Source organism: Solanum verrucosum, unplaced genomic scaffold, assembly GCF_900185275.1.
Source record: "Solanum verrucosum unplaced genomic scaffold, falcon-dt-bn FXZP01000210.1, whole genome shotgun sequence".
Classification (NCBI taxonomy): Eukaryota; Viridiplantae; Streptophyta; class Magnoliopsida; order Solanales; family Solanaceae; genus Solanum; species Solanum verrucosum.
The window spans coordinates 3,373,534-3,390,616 of record NW_026020045.1 but is presented as its reverse complement, the minus strand read 5'-3'; positions in this window follow the sequence as shown (position 1 = coordinate 3,390,616).

The following is a 17,083-nucleotide window of genomic DNA, read 5'->3' as shown; positions in this document are numbered from 1 at the left end:
CTCAATTTGACCCCCTGAATAAGAATATGAAGTCGAATTTCCGAAATCATGCACGGATTTTGAGATATATGGAAATTACAATTATAGGTGTTTCCGAAGCACATTTTCGGGGCATTTTTGGGGTCGTTTCAATATCTCCCCCTTGGGAACATTCGTCCCCGAATGTTAAAGAAACATACATGAGAGACACAACATGGCAATTTCAGCCCACATAAGGATGCAACAATGCACTTACACCTTATTTCAAAAACCTCAACATAATTATAAAACCACAATGAACCAATTGTCAACTTAAACATGAATGTATGCAATGACATTATCAGTTTAGTGATGTTCAAGGAGAAACTACCTTTCCTAGTCATAACACACCAACATCAACATTTTCATGTTCATAGGAGGAACTACCTTCTCCTAGTCATTACATAGTCCATACATCATTAAGCACATATGCAAGTTTCCATGTTCAATAGCACTCTTTCAAGGAGGAACTTCTCAACTCCTTACTAAGACATGCTCATACCTTATTTTTATGAAGTACAATAGATCACTTATAACCAATGCACTACAACATGAGGGAAACAACTCATACAACTCATCTTTCTTCAAAAACACAAGTTTTATGGAAATGCGCAAACCTCATTAATTCACATAAACATGGGAGGAACTACCTCCTCTACTCTTTAGGAAAGTTTCCACCACATAAGGAGCTAACATTCCATTTCATAAGAACACATTCAAGCATGTTCATTTAATTCACATCATCAAGTCAAGTATGCCATATTACACACAATGCACAACTTAGGAGAAAAAAATCTCCATTTAAAACACACATCATACAACATGAGAGAATAGGACTACTTCTACGAACTCAATAGGCATGCAACTTAGACATATTCCGTTTCATTGGAGGAATTTCCTCCTCCAACTCAAATCATGCTTATCATATGATCTTCGGCCAATTATGCAATTACTTCTTAAAAGCACATTTAAACCATTCACCTCATGAATCACATAGGTTACTTACTCTAATTGCCTATCAACATGAGGGGCATGAAACATGAAAACTCATTTTTATCTCAAAACATGAATTCTCAAAAACATACCTTTCATAAGGAAATCATTAGAATATAAAAATCACACATGACTTCTAAAACATAACATAGGCCCATCTAGGAACTCTTGGTCTCAAGCTAGAATAGGAATGGAAGAAAGAGATGAGGATGTTGGGATTTCAACAAATCATGCTTTTTAAGCACACCATCCCCTCCTTAGGAGGAAGCCCTCACTACAACCCTCAAGAAAACTTTTTCCAAGCACTCCTAAAGACATAACCAAACTCACATTTTGCCATTTTTGCAAAAGTCTATGGTCCTCAACATCTAGCCATGCCACCCTTATATGACACAATCAAACACCAAATCCATAATAGGAAGAAATTGTACCCAAATGTCATCCTACTCAACAAGGTGATAACTAGTACACACTCAAGGGCCCCATATTCTTCTAACCATCCGAGCCCTATCATCAATAAAAACACACCAAGTATGCAACCCATCCATACTAAGAGTCACATCAAGGCTTAACATGCCAAGTTTCACTAAGTCAACAAGAGTATTCCTAGGGGAACAAGGTAAGAGATATTCTTCACAAACCCCTTTTTTTTCTAACTTTAAACCACTAACCGGGGTAAAATCCGAAAAAGGTTCTATTAACTCATCCGGAGAACTCTAAGCCTCATAGCCTCATAAGGCATCATACAAGATAAGGTAGTACCAGAAATCAACATAACACTTACTCTCATATGAAATTACCACATACCGGTACCTTCATCCCAAAAATTCTTCCAAGTCAACCCTAGTAGCATCCTTTTCTAAGGCCGTCACTAGGATATCACTCAAGATCTCATATGAATCTACCAATCCGGGTCTAGATTGCTCCAATTCACTAAACCACATAAGGTGAGAATTCAAGCAAACCTATCTCATAAACATCAAGGACACTCAATAACCTTACCATCTAAGCATATTATCCCGCATTGGGGTAAGCCTAAACTATCTCATTACACAACATGATTCTCAAACCAATGAGGATCTCACTCCTACCCTCTTTTAAAGGAGCTTAATCACTCAACATCTCTAGGTACCACTTAAGAATCACTATTCGTCAAAATCCAACACATCATAAATCTCATAAGGACTAAGTTGAGTTATACTAATCACTCACATATGGCCATAACTAAACCCATGAATATTAAGGACGACACAAAAAAAAAAAATTCGCGATATTCTCTTTATCAAGTCACGAAAGACAAGTATTACTAAGATTACTCCTACAAGGTTCATCACCTTAGATAACTCCTTTATAAACTCTAGAGGATCTTCCTCTATCTTTGGCCCATGGAATTTCCGCAATTCAATAAAACATAAAACACATACCGGAACCCTTAAGATCCACTACCACTCACTCTTTGAGACTTACGGGTAGACATCCTTTCTTGGTTAAACCTTAGAGGAACTTAGAGGAATTTTGACCAAGAAACCTTTCTCTTTTTCACTAAAGTTGGATTAAGACAACTCTAGACCATGTCACCCCTTATCACCACTTTTGGTGGGGTCTACCAACGAACTATGCCTAGGTATTATCTAAGCACCCTACCTAAGTGACCATACTTAAGATCAATCTTAAAATACAACAACTAACCCTTTGAAGTTGGTCAACACTTATACTTCTTATTCTTCACCTTAACTAGATGGTACATGCAACCTCAAAGTCAACTTCAAAACACAACATAATCCCGACCTAGGGCATATAATTTCTTTTCCCATCTCCACTCTCGGATAGGCTCCTTTGGGAATCAACAATTTGACCATATGGGTTCTACCATCAACTAAACATAACCTCACAATTACCTTGTTAGGTAGGCACACTATCTCCCCCTTTGGAGTAAGCCTACACAAGTTCTTCTAACCAACACAAAGACAATTATGAAGCATTAATCACACAAAATACAACTTCATAATCTATTCCATCAAAGCTCACAAGTCACATAGCCATAATTGGCATTACAACCACTCGCTCCTTCTAGCAAGAACCCTTCAAGTGGTCCAACTTTAAACACCATAAGACAAGGAATAAGAGAGAGAGCTTATAGATCTATGGCACGACTTAGAGAATGAAGAAGTGAAACATTTCCTAAAACGTCTCATAGCCTCCTACTCATAGTTGTGGTGCACAACACAACCATGAATCGGACTCTAATCAACGCGGTGTGTTGGACTCCGAGGATCTATCAACCTAGTGCTCTGATACCAAGTTTGTCACGACCCAAGCCTAGGGCCTAGACGTGACCGGCGAATGGGGAACCCGAAGGAACCCCAAACAAGCCTCATAGCGTATCTTACACATCATTGGTCGCAGAAGCAATTAAAATGACCATAAGCGATAAACATAATCAAGGGGGAAATCGGGACTAAGGGAGCAAGAAAAAAAAAAGAAATGGTACATAAATACCATAGATGAGTCAAACTCAAGCATAATACACAACTTGTCCAACACCACCTCTAAACATGAGTACTTAGCGGGGGCCAAGACAAACTACCGGGCTCACCCTCATAGTCAAAACATAACTAAAAAGAAAAGTCTTATACATAGCAAAAGATCATGAGCAACGTCCCCGGAATGGAGGACTCACCAATAACCTTGATAGGAAATCATATTAGCCACGCGGAGGAGGATGGTCAAGCGGTGCTCCGGTCCCTACATGGTGACATCATGTAGGCATAGAGTATGCGTTAGTACGTTTGAATGTACTAAGTATGTGGGATGCAATGCAATGCTACAATAGATGGACATCATAGGAAAAATGCATAATCGTACCCGATAGATAGCATATTAATGAGATGATATGTATAATGATACTTATATAAAAATCATATTTAGTAGGACATAGTATATGTGTAGTGAGTGACCATCAATATAGTATTTCCAAGGCCTACCACCCCCTTGGAGAGGCGAAAGAGGTACAAACCCCTCAATATGGTTATACGGGCCTACTACCCCCCGTACTAGGCAACCAAGGTACAAACCCCTCGATACGGTTATACGGGCCTACTACCCCCCGTACTAGGCAACCAAGGTACAAACCCCTCGATACGGTTATACGGGCCTACTACCCCCCGTACTAGGCAATCAAGGTACCAACCCCTTGATACGGTTACCCGGGCCTACAACCCCCCGAGCTAGGCTTGATCGACTCACACACTATATAGAGAAAATCATATACATGTATCCATTTCATCATCATTTCAATACTTATATAATCATCCGACTCATAGGACGTACATTGGACCTTCCATTTCATAAGAATTCTATAAATGACATTTTATCAAACATATGGTGGGCTACTTGTTCATGTAAATAAAATCATGTGTTTCAAGAGTACTAAGTCCAACCAATTTCAAAATCCATATAAAACAGCCCACCAACAACATACATATATATATACATATATAACAACCTTCATAATTTGATCATTGAGGCATGAAAACCATAAACATCATATAATCATTCCATTTCATGATAATATACAAAAATAGACCATAATAGGATGTGTAGTAATAATTCCATAATTCAAGAGTTCATAAATGATCATAAGGACCCATAAACTTGAAGTAAAATAGAGGATAAATGGTTGGACTTGTGGAAAGGAAGGTTTCCACAATCAACCCACATACCTCAACTTTGGAGAATTCTTGATGAAGATTGGAATGGAGAATTGCTTGAGATTGAATCTTGAATCCGGAATTAAAGCTTGGGATCCTTGAATTTGGTTGATGATCTTGGTGGAATTTTTGGAGAGGGTTTAGAGAGTGTTTTTGGATGTTTTGAAGTTAAATGACTAAGTATGGATATGTCCCTTTTTTATAAAAACGTCCCAACACTTAGAAAAAAAAATTGAGGCGGGTGAACAGTGTTTTCGGCTACTGGAATTTGCATTTTCTGCCGGACAGGTTTTACGAAAATGGTCATAACTCCTTCATCCTAACTCGGAATGAGGTGAAACAAATTGCGTTGGAAAGCTAACTCACAGAGCTTTAATTTTGATAGTTTGAGCTCCTTCCAGTTCCTTGTGTGCTTAGAGATATGCCCCTTTAAAGTTGACCCTCAAAATCGCATTTTTTGCGATTTTCGAATTTTGATACGGTTGTTCTAAAATTCGGGTTAGACTCATTTCCCACTCAATTTGACCCCCTGAATAAGAATATGAAGTCGAATTTCCGAAATCATGCACGGATTTTGAGATATATGGAAATTACAATTATAGGTGTTTCCGAAGCACATTTTCGGGCATTTTTGGGGTCGTTTCAGGATCATATCATGGAAAGCTGTCATGGCTCTCATGTATCTGGCCCCGACATTTTTGAGACCTAATGGTATTACCCGGTAATGATACACACCCCAAGGTGTAATGAAAGCTGTCTTTTCAGCATTTTTTTCATCTATCAAAATCTGATAATAACCCGCAAAGCAATCCAAAAATAATTTCATTTCATGCTTAGCACAATTGTCGATGAGAATGTGGATATTCGGTAATGGGAAATTTTGTTTGGGACTGGCTTTGTTTAGATCTCTGTAATTAACACAAATTCTAAATTTACCATATTTCTTAGGCACCGAATCAATATTGTCTAATCTCCACAACTTTGGCTTGAATCTGTTTGGTAACTTTTTCTTTGTTTCTCAAACTCAAATCTGGCTCGAACTTCCGAGTTTTCTTCTTTACCAAACTGAAATTTGGATTGATCGGCAACTTGTGAGAAACAATATATGTGCTCAATCCGGGCATATCATCATAGGACAAAGCAAATATGTCGACGTACTGCTAAAGTAAACTGATGAGCTCTTCTTTCTGAGTTTCTGTGAGATGGACACTGTCGTGGTTTCTTTAACACTTTTTTCATCTCTCAGGTTCACGATCTTAGTCTCCTCTAAATTTGGCTTCTCTTGCTTCTCAAATTGTTTCAATTCTTCTGCGAGGTGTTCTGAAACCATGGTCTCTTCATCATATTCCTCGAACTCATCATCATCTATCCTATTTTGCTCACTCAGCTTATGACATGACATGATATTGGGATGTTTTAAGTTATTTTTACTGAAATAATAAATAAGTCATGTCAGATTAATAAAAAACAACAACAAATTAGTAAGTTGTGAATAAATAGATTTAAGTAATAGAGGAGGCTCTCATTCAGATTAAAAGAAAGTACAAACTTTGGCCATGACAATAGGCCAATCTTCCTTTTGAAACATTGATTAACGTTTCAAACACACCTCATCCAATTCTAGGTTCAAACGATCATTAAGCAGTGTAAAACCCAACAAATGAGTTGGGGTCGAATCCACAGGGAGCGGTACATGTTCAAATTCAATTAAGAAGCACAAATGTGATCTAACTTCCTATAGGAATATAAATTATCGAAAAAGACCTGAAACAAGTAAAAAGGGGTGACACGAATGTCAGATGGGGGGTTTTGTTTGATATTATCAGCTACAAAGCAATCACACAAAATTGAATTAATAATACGAAGAGGAATTCTCGGCATGTGATCGATTATAGGCAAATTTCACTATATGGGTAATTGTAACTACTAATATATAGTTAAATATCAGTGTGTAGGCTGGACTATGAGTGAAATAGATATCTCTCGAACAACTATCCTGCTTCAAGCGATTTCTTTCGAACATCAACAAGCATAGCAATTAAGAACAACCCACACCTTAATTCTTCCACTCTCCCAAGCTAGATGGGTAGGATTGGGTTTAGGATTCATTCTCTTGAGCTGAACCCATATCAACCCAATACATACAAACCATTAACAAAAAACATTGGTTCCTAAACTTCTCTCTCGAGCAAGCTAAGAACACAAAATTAGAACTGCATTTGGAACTACAATTCATAAATTAAACCTTAGCAGTGATTAAACCCACTTCAATATAGCATTTAAACTAGTAATTTACAATACCCATAAGCTAATTCAACCCGTATTCACACGATCACACCCCAAGAATTGGGATTTTCGCCAAACATCATAAAAAGGTAAAAATAGTTACCAAATCGATTAGCCCTCAACTGGTTAAGAGTATTCAATCCTTTACAATGTTCCAAATTTAAGATTAGTAACCCACTTGAAAAATCTTCGAATTGAGTCTAAAAAAGTATTCAAGTCTACTAGGAAACTCTCAAACTTCAAAGAAAACTCTTCTAAACGGTAGCAAGCTCCTTAATATACAGTTCATAATTCATTTTATAGTTGCCTAAAATTAGCCACGAAAGGCCATTAGGCGAGGTAAGTTGGGTTTGCCGAGTGGTTCGGTGAACCACCCTTTGCTCTCTTCTATCGCTGTTATGCATTGGTTCTCAGCATCCTCAAGTCTTGTAACTTTGGACGATCCATCTTGTCATCGCAGAACTGATCAGCGATTCAATGACTACCCCTTTCCTGTGGCCTACTTGGTTTCTTCCCTTAGGGCTGGCACACTGGAACTTTAGGCAGACTGAAGAGCCACTCGGCGAGTCGCCAAGTGGTCTTGGCGATTACCATGCTCGTCTTTCTCCACTTCTTTAGCTTGTTTTGTTCCTTTTTGCCTATTAGTGTCCTTGCTTTGATCCTTAAACCACACACCTGGAAATCAAGGCTTTAACATCAATTTATAGCATAAATTAGGCATTCAAGGACACTAAAACTATCAAAACAAAGCCCCAAATGAGTCCAAATCTCGGACTCATCAACACCCCCCTACTTAAACTTTTATTTGTCCTTAAGTAAAACTCAAGATCAGCAGTTCAATAAGGATGTCTAAAATAGTGTTGCATAAGACTCAACCTGAATGCACACAACAAGGTTAAATTACTCATACAATGATCAGTTGTGCGCTCAAGATTAAAATTGTGACTCACCATTATCAAATATGCTCAACTTCACAATACTTGCTTCAAATGCAAGTCCAAGCTCAACAAAGGTACTCAAATGCCTTCACAACAAAGATGATTCCATATTCACCAAAAAATCCTTCAACAATTTAAAGTTCCAGAATCACATACAACTCTCACACTCACAAAGATGAACACATGCATGACTTCATCTATAGGTTTTCCCTTATTTTCCAATCAACATTCGTTTTATCTCACTCAAGATCACAAAGGTCTATTCAAGGCTTGTAACTGGGTTGAGTTTAAAGGTATGGTCATTTAGGCTTAGTGGCTTCTACCTTCATGAAGTATAGTCTGAACATTACTTTCCTCCTTTTCTTTAACATTTCAAACATGCTCATAATCCACCCCACTATTCAACTTCATATGAACTACCGGATACCCCATTTCTTTTGCAATTTCCACTACTTTATTTCACAATTTTTTCGGTCCTTTTCTTTTCTTTCTTCTTTTTCATTTCCTTTCTCTCTTTTTTTTAATATGGAGGGGTTCCATCTTATTTTTTTCAAAACAATCACTGAAGGGGGGTTTCTCACACTTCTTGACTTTCGTTCTCCTTTCACCACACTCCCAACTTACGCTTTTGGCCTAAGTTGGCTATTCAAATAAACCATACTTCATGAAAGTTATGGGTGGATAGATAAAAAGAGGTCATAATTTCTCAACTTTCTTCCAAGAAAAGGTTAAGGCTCAAGAGGGGTCAAGCAAGGTTAACACATCTCAGAAGGTTGGCCACAAAAGAGGTATATTGTCAAATTGTTTCACCCTTCAAAATTGTTACCTAAGATCATTTTAAGTGCTTGCATCACTCAATCAACCAGAACAACGGGGCAAATTCTAGGTGTCATCACATACAATGTTCAAAGTAATCTCATCACACAAGGCATTGGTACCAATATCAAACAAGACTCCACACTTTTTAGCTAGTGTGCAATGTTCATCACAAGAGACTCATTCGACAACTAAATAGTTAAAACGACATGCTAAGAGTCCACATAGTGTCAATGCAACTTCATTTGCCTCATCGTAGCCGCACATTCATTTCGTTCAATTAAGAGCAATATTCAAGTCGTCGGTATTGATCACAACCGACACTCAAATTCGCACAAGAACAACCACAATCACATACAAAAGAGTTGGCAAAATTTTAAAATTAGGTTCAAAACCATTTTCATTCAAAACAATGGGACATAAGCTAAAACATCCACAAGATCAAGATATATAAATGAACCACAATATTCATAGACAAATATTCACAAAACATATCAAAATCACAAGAGGTAGGTATGGAAATACCTCACCCACCCAAAAAAAGAAGCAGTTGTCCTCAAATGCAACTAAAATAAGAACAATGCATCACAAAATCACAGAGAGGGAGGGGAAAAATCATCTTGCCAGGCTAAGCATGGGTGAAGTCTGCATCTCAGTCGCTTCATATGTCAGGGAATCAGTGCCTGGGGGCACACTCTTAGGTTGAGCATCAGTGCCCGGTGTCTCTTCAGCCTTGGCTCCACTGGAGCCTGCCACAAAAATATTTCTCAATGAGGCTTGTCTAGCTCTCTCGAACATGGAACCCTCTAGATCAGCCAGCTCCTCATAAATAACCTCATCTCTCACCTCAAGTTGCTCCTCATCTGTCTAGACCTCGGACTCAACAACAACAACATCAACCCTAGTATCATCTCCGGTGGTAGGCGGAGGTACCTCAGCACAGGCTGGAACATCAACACTTGGATCATCTGGGATCTCCACCGTCCCAAATAGCAAAGTGAATTTTATGGACTTCTAATGGTCCACATCCTTCCTCACCTCAGAAACAACGGCTTTCAAAGTCGTCACCGCCTTAGTAACACCTTACCCTCTCTCACAAGCCTCTATTCTCGCTGTGACGACTTCAATAGAATGCTTAAAAGGTGCTAGTGCAGCAGTAATTGCTTTCTCAATTATCCAGGGGACTTTGGCCTCTAGCCAGGAAGCACACACATCGGTAGAATGGGCTAAGAGCCCCATCTGGAGTGGAATGGCCTAGGTGATCGGAGTCTTAGAGGCAATTGTACCAACAACAGATCTAGGGGGTGGGGGAGCAGCAGAAAGACTTGGGGCCTGAGAAGGAATGGAGCTAGAGGTACCTAAAGGGGCAGAGGGCAGAGGGCAGAGTAGGTAAGACTGTCTCTACAGGTATCGCATTAACATCAATCTCCGTGGATATGTCTACTGGAGCTGCTTTCTTCTGTCTACCTCATCCCGTTTGTACTTTGCTTCAATACGCTGAATGTTTGTAGATGTTCTGGTGTGATATCAATATCCCTCTTCTCATCTCAAGGAACGTCGGCCCAACGACATAGCTTAGTGATTGACACCAAAAATGGCAGTGATGTTTGTCTCTGTTTGGCCCTCATCGACATCTCTTGCTCAATGATCAACCCCAAATTTAGCCGTTTCTTAGCTATGATAGACCCAAGGCAGGACGCCTTTGGGTGGAGGATAATGGACTCATTATGTGAGGCATGACTGTGCTGCTGATGAAGCCAAACCAATACCAAGCTGCTATGTTTAGGTCTTTCTTCTATATTGACGCTCCGAACTCAATCCACCTCGGGGTGGTGGTCAAAATCAAGAGAGCTAGCCAATCCTTCAGGTCATCCAGAGTCTTTGTAGTGATCATACTCTAGTACTCGTGCGCAAAGTCTATAGCCCTCTCAAACACAATGTTGATATCATCTTTGCTGCATCTCACTTTCCTCCTTCGAACCTTCACATACTCCACCGATCTGAAGGCACAAGCCTTCTTCTTCCCCTGAAGTACCAGATCACTGTAAACATGATAAAACTCCCGGACCCATGTAGGAATATATAGGCCACGGGGTCTGGTGAAGACCTCGAACCTGTGGAACAGAAGAGTGTCCTACACTGCTGGATGCCTGTCCACTACACCATCCGTGGACAATTTTTTCTCATCCAAGTTGGTCCTCAATCCCTCGGCCTTTAACCGGTTAAGTAACGGGGGATGAGGACCTTGAACTAGTGGTGTAGGAATAATCGTTTGTGCTGGAGCTGTCACTGAATCTGAAGCAGGAGGGGTCAACTCCGGAATCCTAGACGAATTATGATGAGCTTCGGAACGAAGCTCTGCTCGCTGGGCCTGTATTAAATGCTTATCCTTAGTCTAAGAGAATGAAACTTGATAATAAACTAACTCTCCCTTATTGCCGGAGTTTTACTCCGATATCTCAGCTATGGGAGCTTTGCCCTTACCCTTGCCTCTCTTCAGAGGTAACGTTTTTCCCTTTGCGCTGGAAGCGACTGCTTCCTCATTTATCACGATCCCTAACACTCGCTTTCAGGGTGGCATGCCGCCTATCATCCAAGTTTGTTATATCCATTCCTGCAACCCACATAGAAGAATGTTAGAAAGAGTTCAAGAAAAAATGCAGAAGTTTAGTTGCATAAAGACTCGCCGAACAAGTCGGCCAGTCGCCAAGCCAGTTAGGCGAGCCAGATCGAGCTCGCCAAAAGTACCAGCGTGAAATATTTCTAGAATCAAGACAGGTCGGCAATGTTCAGGGCCTGTCGGTGAATAGCATACACCAATTGGCGAGCTAGGAATAGCCCGCCGAAAGTTCCAGTGTATTTTAAGGGTTAGAGGCGCAAAAAGGGTGATCAAGAAGACCTTTTGGTGAGTCGCTGAGTGAACTCAGTGAGCTCAGGCATCTTGCCAAAACTTACATAACAAACTCAACCAAAATTTGAAATTAAAGGAAATCTTAGGGGGACTTGGCGAACCGCCGAACCAGTCAGCGAGTTCGACGTAGCTCACCAAACGTCCCAACGTGACAGTTTTCAACCCCATTTCTCAAAATCAAGCGTGTAGCCCCTGAATTCAAAATCAAATACACACACCATCCAATTAACACTAGAACCATACTACCCATCCCCTCGGGGTACTCAGACTTCCCCCTATTTGGCCAAAATTGGCCATTTGATGACTTTTTCCCTTAAGAATGATGTCAATTGCTCCATCATTGCGAAAATTACGTCATTTGACAAAATTCATGGTTACTTAGAGTTCACCCCACTAGACCCATTACAATTACAACGCAACCCAACAATTTAAACTCAAAGTTACAAGCAAGAACACGGGAATCAATCACTTTAAAGCACTTCAACACACATTTCAATTAAATAGGGGCAAAACAACACTTAAACAGGATTATAACAATTACCCAACACACAACAACTACCATTTTACATATTATATTCGATTTCAACCACAATGTTAAAGAATGGGGTTCGAAAATCCAACCTTTATGCCGAATTTCGAGTTTGATTAGCTAGGCGGCAAAGTTCCACAATTCCGAAGGTCAATTTCACACAAAAAATGGGCAAAACAATAAAATATGCAAGATTTAAACTTTGGGTGAGAAGGTACGAGAGTTAGAAATGAGAGAAAATGAAGGATTTTGAAATTTTAAACTGTTTGGCCTTTAAAACCTTTTAGTTCGTGGCACTTTCCGCGGAGTAAGTTGTGCTCACCGAACCACTCGGTTTTGCACCAGGTGGTATTTTCCTCACCGAGTTTTACAGGACTTCCACCAATTTTTGGGGTTAATCAACGGACAAAGTCGGGCTCATCGACCTGTTCGGCGAGTCACCGATTAAGCATTTAGCCCGCTGAGTTTTATAGAGTTTCCCTTAAGGCTTGATGGTTCCAACGGCGGTCCATGTTGGGGCTCGCCGACCTGTTCGGCGTGTCGTCGACTACACTTTGACTCACCAAACTACCCATTTTCCAGCACTCTTCACTTTTCAACCAACACCCGTTATTCAAGATTAAAAACTTGGGTTGCCTCCCAAGAAGCGCCTCAGTTAACGTTATGACACGACGAGGATACCAAATTAAGCTTCATTTTTGGGATTTGCCATTGTGTCACTAGGAAACCCCCCTTTTTGTCTGGGATTCAATTGAGAAGAAATTTGATCCATTTGGGTCTCCAACTACTTAATAGAGATTGAGTGAGAGGTCACCGTCTGATTTAGAGTTGAGATATTCTCTTTCATCTCTTTCAACACTTTGTCTAACCCTTCAACTCTGTTGACAATGCGTGAGAGCATATCTTCTGTACGACCAACTTTAGATTCCTTGGGATTTTGACACTCATGGGGAGGGAAGTACTTGTCCTTGTCCCTCTCTCTCTCCTTGCAAGTGGCGTTACATCACACCAATCTCTGTCATGGTCTCTCCAGCCCTCATCTCTATTCCAACCTTGATTTCCACCCGGTCTTGGGTAGTTTGCACGATAACCTCTCCTTGATTAGCTAGGAAGTTCACTTCCTCATTGTACATCGCTTCGAATTGTACTTCATCAAGGTTTACTCCACCAAGACCCACAACATTAACACTCAATGTACGAACACCCATGACATTTTTAGCAAAGATATCCAGCTGGGTCATCATTTTGGCCATGTTTTGGTGTCTCTCTTGGTCCTTTTCGATCTGCTCTTTTGTCATTCTAAAAGTGAGAGGAGAGACTTGAACAATGCAAAGCACATTAATGGTAAATAAATCTAAGACTAAATTTGACTAGAAGGACACATTATCTTAGAAACAAATTAAGATTAGAAAGAAATATTACCTTTCCGAGGGCAGCGAACTAAGACAAATGGGCTGAAGAGCTTCCTACAACTACTGACCAACAAACTTGTAAAAGAACTTGAAAGAAAAATAAAAAATCTTAGGTTCAAACCTTCGTGGGTTCAATTTCGAAGAATACTATTCTTCAACCTTCAAATTTCAATTCCCTCCTGTAAATGGCACCAATACCAGGTATTTATTGAAAAAATAAAGGTTTGAATTCAAATAGTCATTTGAGCGGGAGATGAGAGATTGATTGGAAAGAATGGAAGGAAAAACAAGCAAGAGTAGAACATACCCCAAAATTTTTGGATTTGAAGTGATATCTCCTGATCCGCATCAGATTTGGGTGATATCTCTCTCAGCCAAAGTCAACAAATCTTGTTCCGAGGTCGATAATCTTTGAAAGTGGGGAGAGGGACTGACAAGGGTGATGGGGGGATGAAGAACTAGGGTTCTTCTCGACTTTTGTGGTTTTGGGAAGAAGAAAGAGGAGAGTAGCGCGCGTGAAAGTTTGAAAAGAAAAAGAGAGACCAACGCGTGAGGGTGTGGGAATATAAGGTGTACCATTATGTGCGTTATATGTAAAAACATATCTATTTATGTGCAGATGTGCAAGAGTTAAGAAAATTGCCCATTTATTTAAAACATAGCCACTTGAGTTGCTATTATTAGATTCAGATATAACTAAATTTGGCCAAAGTTAAAATGAGATGCATAATTATCGATTAATTATTTGAGCTTCTTAATTTAATCAAGACGAAATAATTATCAAGACATAAGTTCATTACTTAAGATAGAAAAATTATATAACATTATAAAATTCACTAATTTTTTTTGGTAATTGTAATTTTTTATTACCAGATTTTCAATATGTACAAAGTGTGGATACTCTGGATGTGGATATCTTCCACTCTCAGAGCCCAACTAATTCAAAGAATACTTTCCAGCTAGTTTTATTCTAAGGATAGAAGTTAAGCTTTTGCGTAAAACATATAAATCTAGGTAGCATACTAGCTCTATAATGTATGCTTTGTATGATTGTTCTAGTGATCAACTCCATGTTACCCTCCTTGTTTTGAAAGATCATGCAGTTCCTCTATTGCCAAATGTAGTATATTGTTGCTACAAGAGTCATTCTGTATACTTCTACTTTTATGGTTTTGTTTGAAGCATGCTTTACAGCCCATGTCAGTTCCTCATTCCATCCATTACTGACTCTATTTATTGCTAACCAGTGTAGAAGCTTTTGCCATATCCCTTTTTAGAGTCAACAGGTGAAGAATAGATGTTGGTGCGATTCATTTTATTCCTTAAAGAGTGGACATATTAGTTCACTTGTGATCCCCCATTTTTCCAATCTATCTCTGGTGTATAATCTTCTCTGAATAGTCAGGTACAGTGCAAATATCCATTTAGGATTATCCTGATTATTGCAAGTCATTCTCCTCCAGGGAACCTTTATATGCTCCGACTTAGCTTCTTATACATTTCTTTAATACTAAATTCATCAACCTCCAAAAATTTTACAAAATGTAGACCCTTTTCTTCCAGCCACTTTCCTGCTTGCATGATGTTCCATACTATCCAAGAAGCCTGATTTGCTGTCACTTCCCATGGTCTCCTACCTTTGAGGTAATAATCCATAATTTATCTTTCTTCTTGCTTAGTTCCCACATGTGTTTTAGCAGAGCTGCTTTGTTCCACACATATATATCGGTAACATTGAGTCCTCCTGCAACTTTTGTCAAACAAAGTGTGTCTCATGCTGTAAGAGCCTTTCCTTTAGCTTGTACCTATCTCGACCCAGAAGGGGTCTTATACAAGCCTCATAGCTCATTCATTGCATAAGATACTTGAAAATAGAGAAGAATTAAAAACTTTCTTTACAATAGAAGACAATTTATTAAAAAGCAAGCGGAAAACTATACTAGACTTTGTACACTATGTCTCAAACCATCTAATACTTTGAATACAACATTGAGACTTAGCCCATACAAAGCTTTAACATAAACTAAAGACATAAAAGGAACATGATGGGTTTTGTCCTCGAAACTATGAGGATTCACAAAGTCTTCATCTTCAAGCACCTTAGAAACCTAACCTTCAAACATAGAACACCAACATCTCCAAAGCCTACACTTTGGTAAAAAGGGAAAAGAATGGGGTTAGCACATTAGATGTACTAATTATGATGACCATGCAAAAACATGCTTAAAAAGGGACATTTGATTGAAAGCCATGCTTTCATACCATTGTTGTAAAACTTCATGAACATTGATACAAGAGGCATAATATAAGTCACAACCAACATACAAAGTCACATAATTCAAATTTGAACAATAGCACATATAAACCTTTACTTTTTAGCTTGAGCCTCCACCTCAAGTAACCCTCAAGGTATACCTTGTGCAATGTATGGGTAGCGTCCCATACCACCACCCACACTAAGGCACCACCTTAAGGTCCCCAAAAGTGAGCTTACCATTCATCATTTCCACCTTTACAAAATAAATCATATAAAAGACATAAAAAATACATGAATCACATCATCACATTAAGACCAACATCTAAGACAACTCTAAGTCATAATTGTGCAATGTGCAAGTAGCATCCCATACTACTACTTACACTAAGTACTCCCTTGAAATCACCATAGACAAGGCACATTCATATACAATAAGTCATGACAAGGAAGTAACTCATAATTCAATCCAATATAGCATGCATCTTTACATTTTAGCATATAAGAGTCAATCATTACTCAATAACATCATTTAGAGGACTTTCAAACAATAGTCATTAAGACTTAGAGAACTCAATATAACCCTCTCAAAGCCTACTCATGCAATGCATGGATGGCATCCCATACTACCACCCACACTTTGTATAACCTCTCAAGAAAACATAATACACATCTCACATGATGGGAATAAGCGTTTAACTGACATAGACCATGAGAGCTAGATCATGGAATCCATGTACTATCCCACATCGTAAGGGTTGGTCTACTTGCCTAGGCAAACTTGTATATAGCTTAAGGGGATCCACTAGCAAGACCTATGTGGGCACATAGTTAAGGGACAAGGAGATTGCTACTAGATACCCGCCTCAACCCACGTGAAGGAATCCATCTCAAGAGATTGCTACTAGAAACCCCGCCTCAACTCACGTGAGGGCTTCCGTCTCATTCAATATCCTCTCGGTGCTTAGCCTACATTCCCATAGAGTACTTTGACATTCATTACATTAAGGGATACGAGATTGTTACTAAATACCCCACCTCAACTCATGTGACGACATCCATCTCAACCTAACATTGATTCATTGGATAGCTCATAGATTCAAAGTTGAGAATAAACTTTCATGTAAGAATCTCATTATTGCTCATTAGTGCAAGATCAAGAACATCCTTTCAATCAACACATCATTAGCATTCAATAAAGTACAATTGAGAATAG